Source organism: Phyllostomus discolor, chromosome 2 (assembly GCF_004126475.2).
Source record: "Phyllostomus discolor isolate MPI-MPIP mPhyDis1 chromosome 2, mPhyDis1.pri.v3, whole genome shotgun sequence".
In the NCBI taxonomy this organism is placed as follows: Eukaryota; Metazoa; Chordata; class Mammalia; order Chiroptera; family Phyllostomidae; genus Phyllostomus; species Phyllostomus discolor.
Window position 1 is genome coordinate 186,977,868 of NC_040904.2, and position 22,393 is coordinate 187,000,260.

Consider the following 22,393-nt stretch of genomic DNA (forward strand, 5'->3'; position numbering starts at 1 on the left):
AATTCCAAATAGACACCCAATGCCTTTCAAATTACAGTCTAGAAAGTGCCCAGACTATCTAACTTTCACCGTCTAGGAGAAAAGGTGGAATTGTCATATCATAGTAAATTGTTTCCAGACTTCAGAGAGATCACTTTGGAAGATGATACTTAGAGTGATTTCTGTCAACATCAATGCCAGTAAGTAAATTCAGAATCATATGGTTCTCACTACCTTCCCTTTACCATCTTGCTCCTAGCCAACTTTACGTCTTGCAAGGATTACTGTAGTGGCCTCCTTTTTCAGTCAAGATTGTCTAAAAATAAAATATTTTAAAAATTAAAAAAAAAGCATAACCAATAGGATGTGTGTGTGTGTATATACACACGTGTCTGTATACTAAAGTCTGTCCAGAAAGTATCCAGCCATGTAATATGAAAAATAGAGACATTTATTGAAGAAGATGCAAGATGTAAGAAACATTGTACAGAAGACAGTGACTCCTCACCCCCCTTCAAAGTAGGCACCTTGGGACCTCACAAAGCTCTCCCAGTGTCTTTTCCACTGTAGAAAACACTCTGCAAAATCCTTTGCTGGAATAGCCATCCACTGCCCTATCATATTTTCCTGATGGTCGGAAATCTCTTCTCTTTTGAAGGGATATGGAGGGACTGATCAATAGTACAATTTCACATGCTGTTTTCTTTCAGTAGTGGGAGAATTGAGTAATAACACAAGTTCACTATGTTTAGGTTTTTACTGACTCAAGTGGGGCCAATGGTTTGGCCATATGGCCATAAGGACAATAGAAAACCATACTATTAAAGCAATTTGTCTGTAGATCATGGTCCTATGGAAATTACAATGGAATTTAAGGGGTACATTCAATTAGGAGGTATTGGTAAAGGTAACAAGAAAGAAGAAAGGCATTAACATGGGGAAACGAGTAAAATGAATGTTAAGGGCAAAGGAAACAGGAAATTCAAAATCTCTAAGACAGACCCATGCATGGCATGATCAAGATTAGCCAATAGCCAATATATGGTCAGAGAAAAAGTTGGTATGAAATTAATCCATATTAACACATTTGTATTTCATCCTATAAAAGCTGGGAAGTCACTGGGGAGTTTTTTAGCAAGAAATAAAATGATTTACATTTTTAAAAGATTTCTCTAACTGCTATGTTAGACTGTGAAGGGTTGTGGCATGCACAGTGATGCTCAGGCATATTTAATATGACCCTTATATTTATTAGCTTTTGAAAACTTAAGAAGTTCCCAAAACATTCATTTGTAACATGACCTGGAAATTTGGGGGTTTCCAGGAACATATTCAGACTCAATAATTTGCTAAAAGGAACCACTGAGCTGACTGAAAGCTGTTATACTCATGATTACGATTTATTACAATGAAAGAACACAGATTAAAATCAGATAAGGGTTGTTGGGCAGAGTCCAGGAGAGTTCGCATTCAGTTGTCTCACATGTCCTCTCCCATTAGAGCCATGGATACCACTAACTTTCCCCCAAAATCATGTGTGACAACAGGCACAGCGTATTGCCAACCAAAGAAGCTTACCTAATTTGGGAGACACAATTCAACCCAAAACATTGGTACTTTGTTTTGTTCATTGCTTTTTCCAATGACTAGAATAATGCTTGACAAATAATAAATACTCAACTCATATTTATTGAATAAATGAATAAATTTTAAAAGTCAAACATAAAGGTAACAACTGGAGGTAAAGAGTTAAGACATAATCTCTACCATAAACAATATCACATTCTAGTGGATGAAACAAGTAAATAAGCATTATATGATAAATGTTAGTTCAAAGGTATACACAGACGCTATGTAGAAACCAAACCTACAACATGGAGATCAGGGAACGCTTCACAGAGGAAATGATGCCTTGTGTTGAGTGTTGAAGTGCTGGAATTGATTACTGATGACAAAGAACATTCCACGCATAGGGAGTAAGACATACAAACACAAAGAGGCAAGAAAAAGTATGACACATTTTATGAACTAAGTACAAGTAGTTCGGTATGAAACTGAAAAGAATAAAGAAAAGCTCATTCTGGGAAGAAGCCAGAAAGCAGTTAATGAAGAACACTTCATAAGCTAGAGTTCTGATTTAACTTGTACATAATGGAAAACCACTGATACCTTTAAAAGTAAATGAGTAACATAGCCAGTGTGAAATTTAAGGCAGGTAATTGACAATAGTACAAAGAATGAATTAGAAAGAAATAAACAAGACTAAGAAAAGTAAACTTTTGATGTATAATCAAATGGAACAATCAATAAACAAAGGGAAAAGTACTGGGAACCTAAATTTAAAGAATGACAAGATGGTGAGAAGTAGCAAATGAACTAAGAACTATGTCAGATAGAAAACTAACAGGTCAAGGTGAATACTGATTGATGTGAAGTAGGAAGAAGGGATTCAGGATGTCATCTCAATGACTGGTGTTGGCAATAGATAAATGGTAGTGCCATTGACTGAAATAATAGATCATTGACAGGTAGGAGAAAGGCAGAGGATTTAGTGGGTAAGAGTCAAAGAAGAATTATGCTCAGCATCACTAGCCATCAGAGAGATGCAAATTAAAACCACAATGAGATACCACTTCACACCAGTCAGAATGGCCATCATAAACAAATCAACAAACAATAAGTGCTGGTGAGGTTGTAAAGAAAAGGGAACCCTAGTGCATTGTTAGTGGGAATGCAGACTGGTGCAGCCACTGTGGGAAACAATATGGAATTTCCTCAAAAAACTAAAAACAGAACTGCCTTTTGTCTCAGCAATTCCACTGCTGGGATTATACCCTAAGAATTCTGAATCACCAATTCAAAAGAACCTATGCACCCCAATGTTCATAGCAGCACAATTTACAATAGCCAAGTGCTGGAAGCAACCTAAGTGCCCATCAGTAAATGAGTGGATCAAAAAACCATGGCACATTTACACAATGGAATACTACACAACAGAAAGAAAGGAGTTCCTACCTTCATGACAGCATGGATGGAACTGGAGAGCATTTTGCTAAGTGAAGTAAGCCAGGCAGTGAAAGACAAGTACCATATGATCTCATCTATAAGTGGAACCTAATCAACAAAACAAACAAGCAAGCAAATATAACTATTGACATTGAAACAGAAAACAAACTGACAGAGACCAGAGGGAAGTGGGGAAGGAGATAAGGGAGAAAAAAGGGAAAGGGTCATCAAGGGACATGTATAAAGGACCCGGAGACAAAGCCAAAGGGGGAAGGTTGGAGGGTGGGAGGTGGGGGTGGGTGGGACAGGGGAAGGTGGTGGTGGGTAAATACAGACACAAAAAACAATAAAAAATGATAAAGAGTCAAAAAAGAATCATTATTACATATTCTAATTTTAAGTTAGATCATCTAAAAGTCATATCCCATAAATAATCAATACAAAATTAGGAAACTCAGGAGAATTATGGTTGAAAATCATGAAAGTATGTTTTGGATATCGATAGTATGCCAGATATTTTTAGATCATAAGAGAACCAGAACTTAACCTTTCAGAGGTTGCATTTTAGAAAAGTAGCTTAAGTGTAGTCATTGTTCTAATAGACAACATTCCTAAAATATGAGGATTTGTTGGCACAGATGGCTCTGACAGGATCAATCTCAAACTCTCCTTTTCCATTTGAAATTTCCATTGCACATTTCAAATTACCACAAAGCACCACAGTGGCAAGTAGAAGGCCATGGTTCCTGAAAAAAAATACAAATAACAAAGGGGAAGGGCCACAAGGTCAAAAGATATTTTTCTGGGAATTCTTGCAATATAGCAAGTGATGCCTTGGAGGGAAAAAAAAAAAGGCTTTTAGAAAGACAGCAGCTGCTATAATGCTGCTTCATTACAGACTCAGTGGAGCAGAAGCAATGCATCCATTTTGCCTTTTTCTTCATTGATGATATCAATGAAACATTAATGGAATTCTTATAGTCTACTAGTACAGTGTAAATTTAGCCTGAGTAAATCTTATATTGACTATATTATAATACTCTTTTTTTTAAACAAAGGAAGAACTTCACTGGTTTATTTTTAATATCAAAAAGTTATATAAGGAATATAATTTCAGATCCACAATAAATAGGTAGTCAATACATTGTTTAAATTTCTATCACCATTAAGAGAATAGGTAGAATTTAAATCTAAATTAAAACTCTCATTAGCAAGCTTGTTTCATTGACATGTCACACAGTCTTTCTCCGGTTAACAAAGTCAAGGTGCTTTTATTGTTGTTTCTTTATTGATTTCACTTATTTAATTATCTTTGAACAGAAAAAGCTTAGTTTCTGTTTGTTCTTTTATTTTGTTAACAGGACAGGTGGTGCTTTCAAAACAAAAGCTATGCAAATTACTTAACATTTATCTGGATTTTTAAAATCTTGTCCAAACTATGATCCTAGGAGTGTCCACTTACATAAGAATTTGGGGGCTAGACTGGGACCCAGATGTTTCAAGTGGATTTGCAAATGGCAAAGTGTTGTTTGTTGGATCTGCCTGCAAATCTATTTGCAAATGCAAATCCTCTTTCCAAACAGATCAGGACTTTTTTTTTTAGGTCCAGCAAAAATCCTTGAGCAAAGCAAAATGCTGATGGAATGTACATGTGGCACTTCTATAAATTTCTAGCCACATGCTCCTGAATATGCTCCGTGTACATTCAGATCATGGCAGGAGAAGACAATGCAATGACACATTTCCAAGGGTTCAGAGACATCCTGCCACAATTTAGGGGGCAGGTATAAACCATGGTTCATCTAACCATCTCCTTTTTTTATTCCTACATGAACGATTTGGAGCACACTGTACTTCTGCTGTGATTGCCATGATCCCTTCATGCACTGGTTCTATCTTGCCAGTTTCCATTTGTCCAAAGCTAAGTCTCCTTCGCTTACATACTTTCTCTTTTTAACACATGCCCTTCTAGCAGATCCCTGCCATAAGGGTCCAGACCATGAGTGAAGCTCTCCACTGACACTTGTCTGTTGAGGTCAGTAACTCATTCAGATTTTACTCTTTGTTGCTCTCTAATAATAATGATGATGATGATGATGATGATGCAATTTATAGCACTATTTACATTAACTCATTTAATCTTCATTACTAATCTATTACATGCGCACTATTTCCCTTCTCCTTATCCTGTGCTCCTCTAATTAAAAAAAAATCAATTTACACTACATATTAATGGTGGAAAGAAACCATGGCTGGCTTTTCACTCCTCAAATCTGTTGTCTTCTCTCCTTACATTTTGCCACTGCCTTCTTCAATGTCAGACTATTGCCATAGCCTCCTAACCAACACCTACCACACTCCAGACTCCCCCTACTGTAATATGTTCCTCTGAACTGTTATTAAAGTGAAGGATCTGAACTACAAATCTAACCTTGGCATTACTCTATTACCTACGAGATGAAGGCCTTCAGCCAGAGGATGGAAAACAAAGCCTGCCATACCCTCACACATTTACTTCTTTAATTTGTTTTCAGGGAAGCCTCAGTTCTGGAACTTAATTTATTCTGAAAGGCTGTTTGAGAAGTGATTTGTTTGAACCAAACCATACTCATACTCGCACATTCTCTCCTTTGTTTGTTGCCTGAGAGACACGTGAGTGATCATACAAATAGCATAAAAGTGTTGTCGGGTTGAAAACTGAAGTTTCGTTCAATGACCGAGACATTTTTTTCAATGAACAACTTGGTCAAGAACCAAATTGTTCAAGATGGGAGATGTTCAAGAGCCAAGGTTTGCCTGGCACTTTCTTCTTAGAAAAAAATGATTTTTCAATTCAGTACCTCAGATACAATATTACTTCATGGCTTTTTAAACATTTTAATATGAATTACATGAATTTGAATGGGAACTATTTTATTTCTTCTTGGTTTACCCTGATTCTGTGTTTGCTGCAAAAAAAAAAAAAAGGGCTTTCAACATGTGTTTATTGGTATTACAGATTTGTACTTGATGATAAGTCGTTCTCAGGAAAACATAGCCTTGACCTACAGAAAGGAATTCATGAATGAGAATCATGAGGATCATAGCTAATGGAGGACAAGATATTTGAGGCCAATGAAGTCTTTCTTCATGGCCTTTAAAATATTTTAAATTCTTTGACAGTGGTGTTCAATCCAGGGTCCATGGGCCACATGTGGCCCAGGATGGCTGTGAATGCAGCCCAACATGAAATAACAAATTTACTTAAAGCTTTTTTTTTGTTTTGCTCATCAGTTTTCATTAATGTTTGTGTATTAAATGTGTGGCCCAAGACAACTCTTCTTCTTCCAGTGTGACCCAGAGACACCAAAAGGTTAGACACCCCATTTAGAAGATTATGTATTCAATTTATAAATAAGCCTGATTAGGACCAAAAGTTGAGACTATGTAACCAGACAAAACTACAATGGGAAAAAAATCTGAGACATGCTGATTAGAAACTAGTATTTTGAGGAAGAATGTAAAGGTACAGATTTATAAATGAGTAAGGAACTCTGAGGTTGTATGGAACATGAAGGCAAAATATTCAATTTGTTCAGTAAAATATTTTATTTTTTCTGTACAATATCATTTAAACTGATATTTAATCATAATAAATATATTAATGATATTTATCATGATAAAAATAACTAGTGATTGAATTATTTATTTTTAATTCCCTTGAGGGGCCATCAAGAACCCTAAGCTAGAGTTTATTCATTTAGGGAGGCAGGTGTTTTTATTCTTTGTGATGCAGAGGTCAGCAAAATAAGATGGAGTTGCCAGGACGGTGTGAGAGCACAATCATTATGGAGGTGGCATTCAAACATTATTTAAGGTAAAAAAAATTGTACTGAGCCTCTGATTTAAGGGACGTTTTCCAAGTCCTTTAACATAACAAGAACATTTCCATCTTCTTTATCAGGCTGATTTTGTTCAAAGACTTTTTGTATTATATTCACTTAAGTTGTCTTATTAGAGAGAGGATGTTTAAATCCCTACTATTTTCCAAATTAACTCACATATTGGAGAAAACGTATATATACTTCCATTATATTTATGTCTATTTTAAGTGAGACGCTAACTTTGGATATAACCATGTGATAAGAACTTGTATGTTCATAGTTTAAACTTGACTTCCTGCAAACACGTATTTCCGACTAATGTTAAAGATATTAAAATAAATTCTAGCTGAAATTTGATGATTGAAGTATTAATTATAATGTAATTTGTTGGAGAGTTATGACTATGGTCAAGTATTACTGTCTGAAAGTTATAATCATTACAATCATTTTGGTAAAGTTTTGGCACTGACATAAAATTCATGCTTTTTAGAGATCTGCATATAATCAAGAGACATAAATACTCTCTTCTTCCATAAACTTTAAATAAAATATCTTGTTTCCCTTAAAGATCCAAAAAATAAAAAATCCAGGAAATGTAAGTAGACATCATTATGTAACATCGCTTATACTTTTATTATAGCCATGTTGTGTCTTTTTTAAAAAAACAAAACTTCTAAAACTTGTTTGAATCTGGGGATGTTTGCTGTTCTCATTTGCCTTGAAGCAGTATTAGAGACTAATTTTGAATGTCAAAGTTGTTCTATCATGTGGTTTTGAGTGTTTAAAGTCAAACTAATATAAAATTCTGCTGTAATATGATAACTATTTTTTTTAAAAAGACACACATTGACCAAAAGTCTTAAGCCTCCTAAGTTATTATTAACACCACCACATGAAATAATAACCAGTTATATGAGAATAGTAGGCATCTTACCATTCGGGATAGGATCATTACAAACAGAAATACCTCAGCTAACTCACTGATATGTAAAGCTTAAATTTTAATGCTTTTTTATGCATTCTTTTCATTGTTCCATAGCACCTATCTACAGGGCAAATATTACTGAAAACCTTCTAGATTTGTAAACGGTCCCTATTCCCCAGAAAACACCACATCCTTCAACGAACATGTGGTGCAGAAATAGGTCTCATATGCTTGTTTTAGTGCTTTCTGAATAATTAGACATTTGAATGGCTGGCAGAAATAATATTGAGCAGGTATTAACCACATTTCTAACACAAAAAAATGTTTTAAAAATGCATGGCATAATTAGAAGAATTGAACTTTTTTTACAGATCAATGCTATACATCTAAATTCTTACAGTTAATTTCTAAAATTTAGACAAAATTAAAATACTTGATATTGTTAATCGTAACAAAATAATGCAATATTTCCAAAAGATTTAACCTTAAAATTTTTTAACAAAGTGCATACTGTTTACTAAACTGTAAACTTACCAATTGCAAAGGAGTAACTCTGTCAAAGGCTTCCTGGGACATGTTGCACCTATTAAAATAAAATTATAGGGCAAACAATATTTTAAAACAAAACACCCAAAACTAATGATTATATTTTTCAGTACAAAGAGAAGTATACATTTCCCTACCGAAACCTCAGAGTACTATATGTTCAAAAACAAAAGGTCAGGAACTAAGTACTCCAGTGACACCTTTACCTTAAGGATCAGAATTGGAGTTATACCCAAGGTCTTAGGTGAAATGAGTTTGACGGATTAGGTTCGGTTACTGGCTGTCAGTGAACTACATAAAAAACACTGCACATACAGAGCTTAGTGAAACTAGCTGTTCTCTGCACAGGAAAATTCCTTGATAGAGTTAGCATGAAGACAAATGAACTGTTATCCCCCAAGAAAGGTGTCCCTTCAGGTTAGGTTTGAGGTTAGCAATACTAAACAGTAAGAGCACTTGACTTCCCGTGGTGGACAGACTCATTACCTTTGTAAATATGGAGACTTAGCTTTGAATCCTGGGATTCTTCTTTGAGTTTTTAGAGAGCAGGAGTAGTGTGAGTAACTAACCAATTACCAAACAATAAAAAAATTAAAATGGAAAAAGACAAGTGTTGTCCAAGCAAATTTTCTTCATTTTCTACCATCGAAGTTGTTTAAGCATTCTGCTTTATCATTGCATCCTTACCACTTCCATTTTCTCAAAGTTTTCTGAATTTATTCTTGTTACTCATCATAATAAAATCCTGTTAAAAAGATATTTTTATTAATAAGTAAATGGGAACTCAAAAAAGGTTTAATTTCAAAATAGCAGTGGGAAGACTCAACATATTTGTCAGGGTTCAAAACGAGGGCTTTTCCCGCAGGTTTTTTACATAGAATTATTTCTCTGAAATATATTTTATTTATGATAGCGACATATTTGGCCTCATGTAAATCATGCATTTTCCCTTATGCATTATCTATTATCTTCTTTCTCATCATACTTTTCAGTTACCCCGTTTACATAGTCAAATACGAACAGAACATAATTCAAAAAAATTGTATTTAAAATCCTTAAATATCTACTACAATCTCAATTATTTTCTTCATATGCTGTTTAATATTTTTTACCTAATATCTCATGGGTATTATTTTTATATAATTAAGCAATCTTTTCAAGCTACATTTTAATGGCAACAAGGGATTCTATTATACAGCTATAACATAATTTATTTAATCTAAAAATTCTTTTTAATTTTTCTAATACAAAAAATGTAGAAATTACGTATAATATCACTACTAAAATCATTATTGTAAAGCAATACAAGTTCCCTCTTCTCCTGTTGCCATTCTCTTCCCAGAGGTTAACTTTTTGTGATTTTTCCCAATGATTTTTTAAGTTTACAATTGTATATCAGTAAGTACAGATCTAATTCAGTCAGTGCAGGTCTGACACCCAACTCACCACCAGCTTTAATTTCCTCAGTGTTACTCATCTTGTATGTGTCGCAGCCACGGACCATACCTCATGGCCTCTTGCTCATTAGCATAAAAATCTCATTTCTTGCTTCTCACCCTGGTTACTCTTGGTTTCATCTCAACAACAGCAACAACAACAAAGTCTAATACTTGCATCAGAACAACTAGCTTAGGGTAACAGGTTTATCTGTATATAAGTATTAAAATCTTGACTTGAGGTGGTCAACACAAAATACAATATACATACAATGTATTGTGGAATTGTACACTTGAAACCCATATAATTTTATTAATCAATTTCACCCAATAAATTCAATAAAAAAGTAAAAAAAAGACTTAAAAATTAAACAAAAATATTAAACAAAAGAGCTTTGAATAATTCCTTATTCCAATAAGAAGTAACAAGGGAAATTAAAAAGTTGCTTGAATTTGTTGAAAATAAAACCACAACAAATAAAAATTTGTGGAAATGAAAAAGCAATGCTCAGAGAAAATTTATGGCTTTAGCTATTTTACTAGAAAAAAAATCTCAAAATAATTACTTAATCTTTCAACCTAAGAGACTAGAAAAGAAATAAGGAAATAGAAGAAAAGAAATAATAGCAACTAGAACAATAATTAATGAAATGGGAAATACAAGAAAAAAGAAAAGAAACAGTGGAACTCAAAGTTGTATCTCTGAAATAACAAAATTTGTAAATTTTTTAACCAGAATTGTCAAGATAAAAAAGAAAACACATAGGTTATCAATATCAGGGGGGAAAAAGATAAGATTTTACAATAGATCCAACAGAAATAAAAAGCATTTAAGGTAATATTATGAACAACTTTATACCAACAAGTTTAACAAGATAGATGAAATAATCCTAGGAAGGCATTACTAGCTGATACCAAAATATAAAAAAAAAAATTAATAGATCTAGGTAAAATTTTAAAAAGGGAAAAATTTAAATATATTTCCTTGAGAAGCAGTCTAGGTCTAGATAGCTTAATAGTGAATTCTATCAAAGACTTAAGGAAGCATACTTACCAGTCATAAACATACTTTTTCAGAAAAACAGAAGACAGAACATATGCCAAAACACTCTGGGAGGACATTATTATATTGACACTAAAACAGGACAAGAACATCCACATCAGGAAAGAAGAAAAGTGCCTAATAATATCTCTTATAAGCACAGATGCAAAACTATTTAGCAAAATAATACCGAATAAGAGTCAACTATCCAGGGTGAGGCAAAATAGATTTACAGTTTGAGTATGCAAAATAGGAGTTTATTCTGGCATTATCCATTACTTATTATACTCACTGTATTCCATACAGTATATTCCACACACCCACTGTAATCCTACTTTTGCCCACCTTGAAATGTAAGACACCATGACTCTCTTTAATCCAGCAAAGCAAAGTTGGTTTATTATCTAAAACATAATTTTAATTAAAGTAGAAAATCTATAGAATCATATTAAAAGACCCATAAAGAGAATTGATAAAAGTCTAACACCAATTCCTAAAGAAAACTCACAACAAACACATACAGAAGTAAAATATGTAGCAAGACTAACATTGGGAAAGGACAGAGGGAAGTAATTAGAATTACACTGTTTTAGAGTTCTTACCTTAAACATAGAGTGTTAAAATGTGAATTCTATGTATATTGTGATAAGAATACATATTGTAATTGCTAGATAACGATTTGAAAAATTAAAAGAAAACAAAGGGGTATATCTAAAAAAACAATAGAGGAAATAAAACACTATATTAAAAAATCATATCAAAGAAAATAAAGCAAGAGTAACATGTAAAAAAATAGAAAACAACAATAGGATATACTTAAGCCAATCATCTCAATTATTACATTAAATATACAAGGCTGAATATCCCAGTTAAAAGGCAGAGATTGGCCCTGACTTGTGTGGCTTGGGGTCATGCTACAAACTGAAACTTCACTGGTTTGACTCCCTCAGGGCATGTGCCTGGGTTGCAGTCCAGGTACCCACTAGGGCATGTGAAAGGCAACTAATCAATGTTTCTCTCACACATTGAGTAGAATACTATTCAGCCATAAACAATAATATTTTGTCATATATGACGACATAGATGGATCATGAGGATATTATGTCAAGGGAAATGCCGTGTTCTCAAAAATTTATTCAGCCAGTCTTTCACTTTTAACTGAAGAGTTTACTCTGTCTACATTTAAAATGATTACTAAGGAAGAACATACTTCTTCCTTTCAGCTATTTGTTTTCTGTGTATTTATGTTTTTGTTCCTCAGTTCCTCCTTTTATTATGTAGTGTACCATTTTGGTCTTTTTTAACTTTCTGTGTGTTTTATAGTTATTTCTTTGCATATAAAAATTAACATGTTAAGCTTGTAACAATTTTTATATTATAAACTTGGTTATAACAGGATATAAACACTCAACTCATATATATAAAACCCTCGCCCTTTATATTATTGTAGTCATGGTTACATTTTTATACATATTTTGCCTATTAAAATAGATTTATAATTATTGTTTTATGCATTTACTTTTTGAATTATACAGAACAAGCAGTTACAATCCAAAGTACAGCAATACTGGCTTTTCTATTTACCTATGTAATTTCTTTTACCTATGTAATTTGTTTTTCCATATGGCTTAGAGTTACTGCCTAGTGTCCTTTTATTTCAGTCTGATGAATGGCCTTTAGCATTTTTCATAAGTCAGGTCTACTATAACAAACTCTTTTAGGTTTATCAGGAAAATATCTTAATCTTTCCTTATTCTTAAAGGATAGTCTTACAGATACAGAATTATTGGTTGGCAGTTTTTGTTTTCTTCCTGGACTTTAAATATATCATCCCACTGACTTCTGGCTTCCATATTTGTGAATTTAAACATTAATTGTTAGTTTTATTGATGATGCCTTATATGATATGAGTCGCTTCTCTCTTGTTGCTTCCATGATTTTCTTTGTCTTTCAACAATTCACTAAACCAAGTTGCATTGTGCTCTCCTTGAGTTTATCCTTCTTGGAGTTTATTGAATTTCTTGGATGAGTATATTCATAGTTTTCATCAAATTTGGGAAATTTTTGGCCATTATCAAATATTTTTTCCTGTCTGTTTCTATTTCTCTTCTTCTCTGTAACTTTCACAATGCGTATGTTAGCACACTTAATGATGTCCCACGGGTCCCTCAGGCTCTGTTTATTTTTCTTTATTCTTTTTCTTTCTGCTACTCAGCCTGAATAAATTCAATTGCCCTGTCTTTACACTCACTGATTTGATCTTCTGCCTGTTCAAATCTGCCACTGAACTCCTTCAGTGAATTTTCCTTCTATTGTACTTTTCATCTCCAGAATTTCTGGTTTGGTCCTTTTCACAATTTTGCTCTTCATATTTGTATGTATAATTTTTGTACGTATATTTTTGTATGTATACTTTTTGTATATTTGTATGTATGTATTTCATGTATATTTTGAGCAGCCTTATTCATATTAACCAGAAGGGAGAAATAATTAAGACACCCGTCAATGGATGAATGAATAAATAACTTGTAGTGCATATGTAAATGAAATATTATTCAGTTATAAAAAATAAAATGTTGACCCTACCTGAATGAACCATGAAAACATTATGCCAAGTAAAAGAAACTAGACATAAGAGGTCACACTTTGTTTGATTCTATTTATATGACATAGCTAGAGTAGGCGAATATATGGAGACAGAAAGATTAGTATTTATCAGGAGTTGGGGAAGTTGGTAATGAGAAGTGGTTAATTATAGGTACAGAGTGTTCTTCTGGAGTACTGAAAAAGTTTTCAAAATGGAGATGATAGGTGCACAACATGTGAATGCACTAAATGCAACTGAATTGTACATTTAAAAATGGTTAATTGTATGTTATGTGACTTTCATCATGATAAAAAATAATAGATACTCTGAAACATTGTGTTAAATCTAAGAGACAAATGTAAAACCTTGAACCTAAAAGTGACAGAGTACATATTCTTTTCAGGTACACATGAGACATTTACTAAAACTCACAATACAAAGGAATATAAAACAAGCACAAAGAGGCATTAAACTAGAAATTGGTAAGAAAAAACAAGTAGGTTTCAAAATTAATCAGTTTACTTTTAAACAACTAAACTACATAACTTCTAAATAAAATGTCACCATACATAGATGTCTCAAAGAATATCCACACTTGCATCTAGCATTCCTGCTTAGAGAGACTGAATAAGTAATTTCCACAAATCACACAGGTAGCACATGGTAGAGTTTGAGTTCAACCCTGAGTTGGTAGTTCTTAATTAGTGCATCACTGACTAAACTGACATGTGTAGGCTCAGTTGGGAGGAAGACACTCATAAATGCATAGTGGTGTTTATGCTTCCCACTTGGGCCTGTTACTTTGTTTATTCAGTGTCATGTTCAGAACTCTTAATTCAAGACAAATGTGTTGCGTATATCTTTGGTCTAAGAGGAATCAGACTATGGGTGTGGATTAGTGTAAAGTATTACTAAAAAAATTCACTTTGAAAGGTTCTTATAGACCGTGCATAAAAGAATTTCAGAGAACATTGCAAATTATAACCTAGAGGTTTCAAAGTGATAGTAGGAAACTTGTTGAAAGTGGAAATTGAGGGAATCAAGGATCTTATAACTAAATGCATAAGCAAGAAATTTGAGAGGAGAGGCTATAATGGCTCTGTGAGGGAAATCCTGTCCAGTGCTAGGAGCCTTTGAGGGAGGTTGTCTGTGATTGAAGAAAACCCATTGAAACAGTTTGTTTAAATTTTTAAAATGATCTTCTAATGTTACTGCTAATTGGTAATTTTGGATAAAGCTGCAAAGGTAATTAGGAAGCATTTGAATCATAGATTTGACACTAACTATGAAAATAATATAAGCTAGTGATAAATACTGCTTTCCATCAGGGTTCTCAACCAGTTTCCCTCTTCAGTCACGACACCAATAGCTCTAAAATCTCTATCTTGCTCCAACTTAGAGACGTATTTCTGCATTTCTGACTAATTAAATGTGTCCCCTTCATACAAACTGTGTAAGCATACATTCCACTAAAATTCACTTTTTCCTGCCCATGTCACCTTTATGGTTTCCCCTTTACATGGAATAAAAACACTGGCCCTAAGCCAGTGTTTTTGTCTCCTCCTTCGAAAAATGCCAGAAGTGGCCCAGAAATAGCACTCCCTTGTTTCCTCCATATCCAAGTAGTGATAAAATTCTGTCAGTGCATTTCTTCTTTTTTACATCCCTTCCTCATTTTAAATGTCTCCCTTAAGATCCTCATGATTTTTTACCTAGTCCACTCCAAAGACCTCTTCATTGATATATGTTTAATCTTTTATACTTAATTAAGTTTCCAAGTGGATTCCAGGGTTATCTGCCTTTAAAAAATATGATTATGTTATTCTACTTTTCAAATTTCTATTAGGATTAGGATTAAGTTCAAGGCCAAGGATAAGACCCTCCTCATCCAGCCATATCTTCTATTCCAGCCTGTCCTTGGGACAATCCATTTGACGCTCTTCATACTGTATTTCCACTGAACATATTACCTTTTCCAAAATTCCCCATAACCCTTTTTGTCCCAGGACCTTTACACATTTCACATCCTGTTCTCTCTGTGTGTATCCTAACCTATGTTTCCGCTTCATGGATTTACCTTAGTATTTTAAGATGAGATTATTTCCTTTGTGAAGTCTTTGCTGGCATCTCCTGGGAGAGTTTGGTATTCCCATTTCTGTATTCCCTCAGCATTTTCTTAATTCCTCATTATAACATTTATGACATATTACAGTAACTTGTATATGTGTCTATATCCTTCTCTACATAATAACTGTGCCTTGGAGTTTTTCTTATTTACCTTTGTATTCTAATGCAATTGATAATGCAATAGGCATTGCATAGTTATTAAATAACTATCAACTGATAAAAACATGATAGATTTATATTGTAAACTCAAGAAAGAGGCATCCAAACTAAGAAATGTTATCTATAATAATAATATCTGTAAGATAAAAATATATCTGTATATTTTTAGATGACATTGAATTTTTCTTGGTGATAAAATTAAAAGATAAATACAATCAGAGTTAAGAATCCTGAAGTTCTGATTAATGAAAAGTGAGAATAGTAAAAGAAAAGTAAAAGAGAAAGTAAGCAGGATTCAGTATGGAAAAAAGAATGAGAAAGGAGGGAAGCAATAATTGAACTGTATTTTTGTAAATCATGAAAGATAAGTGTGTAGTTACCATGGATTTGATTTCTTACATATTTAAGAATTTGAGACTTGGATGAGAAAATTTTAGAATGATTTCACTAGCCATTCAATTAATGAAACCTAACCTTAAGACTTAGATCAGACCAAAAAAATCATTTCAATGTGTCTTGAGTAAAGTCACATACTACAAAATCAACACAGATATGGTGGCAATATGTTTTTATATCTAAGAGGTGTCAGCCATTCCTAATCTACTTATTCCCAGAACCAAAACAAATTGCCTTAGTTTTATGTCAGAAAGGAGCACAGCTCTGCTCCAGCATGGCATTTGTTGATCATATAGCCTCTACTGTTTTTTTTTTTCACTATTCTATTCTATACACAACAGTTACCTCCCCCCACTCACACACACACAAACTTCTGTTTGGTCAATACTCTACCTCGAAATCATTTAGTACTTCCCTAAAGCTGATTAAATTCAATTTACAAAGTAGCTTTTTACAAAGGTTCACGATGTCATCCTCTACTACTTTCTTGCTTCAGTCAAACCAAGTAAAGGCATTTTATGGGATGTAAGTACTCCCCATGCTATTTTCTCTTTGTTCAGATTCTCCCCTTTTTGTGATATCATACTACACATAAATATTTTTATAAGTTTTCAAAGCATACAATTTTTGCTCTGATTTCAGACAGACTCATGTTGATATGGTAACTCTGAAACTTAAAAGTGAGTAAAATCACAAATTCTCTAGACTGTAGATTTTTTTCTTTTTTGTAAAATAGGCAAATAATAATGCCTAAGTGTGTCCTTGGAAAGTCCTGCCTCAAACGATCAAGGTTGTTTTTAGTCTATTTGCAAATGGCAATGCCCCTCCATCAGTGAACACGTGTGATTAGTAATCTATGTCTAAGAATAGCTTGTAAAATTTTATCTTCGTTAGTATATTATAATTTATATGAAGGAGATTTAAAAATATTTGCAACTACACAAGTTTATGAGAAAGTTTGTGGACTCTGGACTTGAAAATAGTGATCAGCAAAATGCCTGGCACATAACAATAGATAACATAATACTGATGGTTATCACTAGTAGTGCTATTATTAACATAATTATTGCTATTACTATTGTTATTTGATGTATTTATTTTCTTTTTTATGTTCCCACTGCATTTTGCATCTTTTTAATTGTATATTTTTTCAATTACATGTACAAGTGTCAACTCTCAGCTCATTTTGTAACTTTCATGACTTTTGGGATCGTCTCTTCATCTTTCTGTCTTTTAAGTAATCTTCCCTGCTTTCCCACACATAAGAATTCAATGTGTGTTGAATGTAATAATATGTATTAAATGTCTAATATATAATTAAAGTGGCTGAGGGTAGATCCTGAGATGAGTAGTGCTTGTTTCCTTACAAAGCAAAGCAGAGTCCTCTGCATCTACCTCAAGCAAGAGATGTTGAGAAGCAAACATTGGCCTCTAACGTGAAGTAGTGAGCCACTTTTTATAAAGGATATATATTTTTACTGAAGTTATTGGGGTTACATTGGTTAAGAAAATTATATAGGTTTCAAGTACACAAATCCATACAACATCATCTGCATACTCCCTTGTGTGCACATCGTCCAAAGTCAAGTCTCCTTCCATCACCATTTATCCTCCCTCACCCTCTTCTACCTCCCCCACATCCATTTCCCTCTGGTAATCACCATAGTGTTTACTGTGTTGATGACAATTTTTTTTTTGCTTAATTCTTTCACCTTACACACCTAGACCTCCAAAATACCTCCCCTGTTCTCTGTCTCTGTGTGTCTGTTTCTATTTTGTTTGTTGGTTTCTTTTGTTTATTCAATTCCACATATAAGTGAAATCATATGGTATTTTTCTTTATCTAAGTGGCTTATTTCACTTAGCCTAATACCTTCTAGGTCCATTCATGCTGTTGCAAAATGTAAGATTTCTTTCTTTTTCACATTCCAGTAGTATTCTATTGAATAAATTTACCACAGCTTTTTTATCCATTTGTGTACTGATGGGCACTTGGGGTGCTTTCAAATCTTGGCTATTGTAAGTAGCTTTGCAATGAATGTAGGGGTGCATATATATTTACGAGTCAGTGTTTCAAGTTTCTTTGGATACATTCTCAGAAATGGAATTTCTGGGTCATATGCAGTTCCATTTTTAATTTTTTGAGGAAACTCTATATTGCTTCCCCTAGTGGCTGCACCAATCTTCATTCCCACCAACAGCACATGAGGGTTCACTTTTCTCCACATCCTCACCAGCATTTGTCATTTGTTGTTTTATCGATGATAGCCACTCTTAAAGGTATGAGGTGATGACTCATTGTGGTTTTAATCTGCAAATTTCTGATGATTAGTGCCTTTGAGTATCTTATCATATGTCTATTGGCCATCTGTATGTCCTCTTTGGAGAATTGTCTATTGAGATCCTTTGCCCATTTTTTAAATGGATTGTTTGTTTGTTTGTTTGTTTGTTTGTTTTGGCATTGAGTTTTATAAGTTCTTAATGAATTTTGGGCATTATCCCCTTATCAGATGTATAATTGATAGATATGTTCTCCCAATCAGTGAATTATCTTTTCATTTTGCTGATGATTTCTTTTGCTGTGCAAAAACATCTTAGTTTGATATAGTCCCATTTGTTTATTTTTCCTTTTGTTTCCCTTGCCCAAGGAGATATTTCAGAAGAAATATTGTTATGGGAAATGTCTGAAATTTTACTGCCTATGTTTTCTTCTAAAACTTATATGATTTTGAGTATAATATTTAAGTATTTAATCTATTCTGAGTTTAATTTTATATATGGCACAAGAAGGTGGTCTAGGTTTTTTTTTTTTGCATGTATCTAGTTATTTTTCCATGTCCAGTTTTCTCAACACAATTTATTGAATAGACTGTCTATACTCCATTTGTGTTTTTGCCTCCTTTGTCAAATATTAATTGACTGTATGGGTATGAGTTTTTTCTTAGCTCTCTGTTCTTTTCCATTTATTTATTTGTCTGTTTTTATGCCAGTACCATGCTCTTTGGATTATTATGGCCTTGCAGTATAGTTTGGTATAGATAGTGTGATTCCTCAAAACTTGTTCTTCTTTTTCAAGATTGCTGAGGATTTTGGGGGCCATTTGTGGTTTCATATAAATTTCTAGGATATTTGTTCTAGTTCTGTGAAATATCTAAAGCATGAAGGCCTTAAGGGAATCTAGAGAGTCAAGTTTTATTAATGCTTTGACCCAGATGTTTCATTTCCAATTTATAGGTTCCCACTCTTTTCTGCCAGCTAGTGGACTTTTCACAACCAAGACTTTAACCTTCTCTGGAATTCTGCTAATGGTACAGTCAGTTCTTGGGCTTGTTGCTCTCATTTTCTTCCTTCTAGCTGCAGAAGTTGAGCCCTTTTCCATGCTGCTAAAGAAGGGCTCTGACTTTCATACTTCTTTAATGACTAATCAATCATCCTCACCCTTCCTTGTTTTTTTAATGCCTTTTGGCCCTTGCAATTAGTAACCCCCCTCCAACCTAAAAATCCTGACATATTGTACCTACCAATGAGTCCATGTGCCGTATTTCATACTAGTATAGCGCTAGTGAAATATTTAGCAATATCACTGCTACAGCATGTACTTTATCTCTAGTGCTCCAGTTCCAAAAATCTCATTTTACAGTTTCCTCTTTGATCCATTCTTGACACTAACCATCTTAGATTGACTCCTCAGAAAAACAAATTCTGTGGTAGAGATTTTTATACAAAAATTTTAATTGTCTGCAGGATGAGCACTTCTGAGAAAGTAAAGGAAATAAGATCTTCCATTAGTAGTATACTCTGTATTTGTAAAAACTACAAAGTCATTGGAAAAGGACAAGCCTATAGAATGGGGTAAAGAATAGAAATGACTAACACAACATAACATAACCCAGTATCCAGGGTGGATAAATATAGGTCCTAAAAGAACGAGAGTTTTAAACATACTTGATCATAGAGAAATAGAGTATGATGTTTTGCTAGTTATGGACAATGCATGTCACACTTTTGGGTGCTTTTCTAATCTATTTACTATAGAACCTGTATGGTTACTTTTAAATTGAGACTGGAACAAGAGAAGATGCCCAGAAGACCCAAGTTGCCTTTGTGGAAAGCTTTATGATCTAGCAAATACCAACGATACTGAAACTGTTGGTAGTAAATAAGAATCGACAGGAATCACCTGCAAAGCCCCCCACCCCACAAAAAGCATCCTAAGTCTAAAAGTCTGGAGTAAAGTCATGTGTTTTTTGGATTGGTTGGTTGGTTTTGGGAAGGGTTAGTTATAAATGCTGTCCCTTTAGATGCAACTCCTGGCCTCTAGTGGATATTTTTAAAGATTAATCATGAGACACTAAGTGACTTGAGCTGTCTGTCCATCAGGAATGAAACTAGAAGGTTAAAAGAGAGATGTGGTAGGGTCCTTTTATAGGAGAGTGTGACAGTATGTTGTAATTTATGACAAAATGTGGACTTACTTTAGAAAATTGACTCACTTATGCCAATTATGAAGTTGTATGAAGGGTAACTATGAATAGAAAGGTGAAAATTAATGCTGAGTAATCAGTGCCTGGCTAATGTTGATCCTGGGCCTATTGTCAGTAATTTTTATTTCTTGCCCACCCCTTACAAAGGGGCTGACATCCACATATTTCATTTTCCAGTAGGTCACATGGCTTCTAGCTAAGTTCAGCCAATGGGCATCCTTGGAAGGATACTGGTAAATGGAAGGAAAGGAGAAGTAGGATTTTCTCTTTTCTCTCTACCTGAAGTGTCTTCTTTGGCAGCAGCTGCGTCTTCTCAGCAACTCCTGCTCAGATCGGATCAGACAATCCCACTGATAAAGCATTTGTAGGGAAACTGGCCCCTGGGCTGTAACAACACATCCGCCTCTCACCTTCTAGCAGTGGCTTCCTTCTGTTCGGGATCTGTGCATTGTCTTGGATTTCCCGTTTGGCTTCTCAGCTCTTCCCTCGCCTGTGTACTCACTTCAATATATGGCATTTCTTGTGTTGGAATAACTGAGGTGTTTTCTGTTTTTCTGAAAAGATTTCTCAGGGATAAAACAGCCATTAATAAAATGTTTTGATACCCGGAGATGGCTTTCAGAATGTAAAAAGGGAGGATATTTGGATTGAATGTAATTGTTAAGAAAAACTGCTTACCTGCTACTTTAAATCTTATAATTTCCTTTTCCAGAAATAAAAATTATTCCTAAAGTCTTAGACAGGCCACAGGGTAGAAAGCTACATTTTATGGATACAGCTGCACTGATTAAAGCAGAAAGTTAAGGACAACATTACAGAAATATAGAATTAAACCTGCAAAAGTTGCATTAATTCAGAAATATTCATTTAATTCAAGTACTTCTATTTTTGTTTGTTTATAATGATAGTTTGGTAAAAGCATTCTTCATTTTTTTATATAACATAGGTCAAATAACTTGTTGGCTAATATTTCAAATATCATTCTAAATTGTATTGATATTATGTAGATTTTTTAAAATGTACTCTAAAATAGCAAGATACATTATTACTAAAATGAAATATGCCATAGGAGAAACACATTTTTTTATTTTAAGTTAAGATATATAGGTATGAAATATTTCATATTTAGTTTCTTTTTATTTTTTAAAGATTTTATTCATTTTTAGAAGGGGGGAGGGAGAAAGAGAGAGAGAGAAACATCAATGTAGGGTGGCCTCTCACACACTCCCTACTGGGGACCTGCCCAGCAACCTAAGCATGTGCCCTGACTGGGAATTGAACCACTGACACTTTGGTTTGCATGCCAGAGCTCAATCCACTGAGCCACACCAGCCAGGGCCAATATTTTGTTTCTTTCTAAATAAAGTAGAAAATTAAAAACATAGTATCTCTTCTGTCAAAAATCTTCCATTAACTGGAAAAAAACATTTGTACTATCTTATAGTTCTACTGGTTTTAAGATCAGTGAAGCTTTTTTGCCTCTATATTGTTAATTATTAGACCTTTTTTAGTCAGAATGGTATATTGTATATATATAGAAAGTATTTCTTTTATTTTTTTCTATGAAAGGCATGGAGAGGGTTAACATATAATTACCTCTCTACTGCCTTCACAAAATGGCTGGAGGAAGAAAACAATAGTCAGAAATGTAGCAAAGCAAAGACTCGAACTAAAGAAGTGAAGAAAGCTGCTGAGGTGAGAGTTAATTGTGACCATGTCACTCCTATCCTAACATAAGCAGAAAATGATCAGAGGCTAAGAGAAATCACAGAAGGTGAGCCACTCAACAAATAACAATATTTCCAGTTATTATTAGACTTGTGTCCCATTTGTGTATAATTAA

The 22,393-nt window shown here is 33.8% G+C and overlaps 1 long non-coding RNA gene across 1 annotated transcript in view; it reads left to right on the top strand.

Moving 5' to 3' along the window:
* Positions 1 to 4,870: 4,870 nt before the first annotated feature.
* LOC118499125 overlaps positions 4,871 to 22,393 on the top strand; it is a 50,709-nt gene continuing 33,186 nt past the window's right edge. The window contains exon 1 of the long non-coding RNA XR_004901643.1: positions 4,871 to 5,020. This is a non-coding gene — a long non-coding RNA (uncharacterized LOC118499125). The remainder of the gene's footprint in view (positions 5,021 to 22,393) is intronic.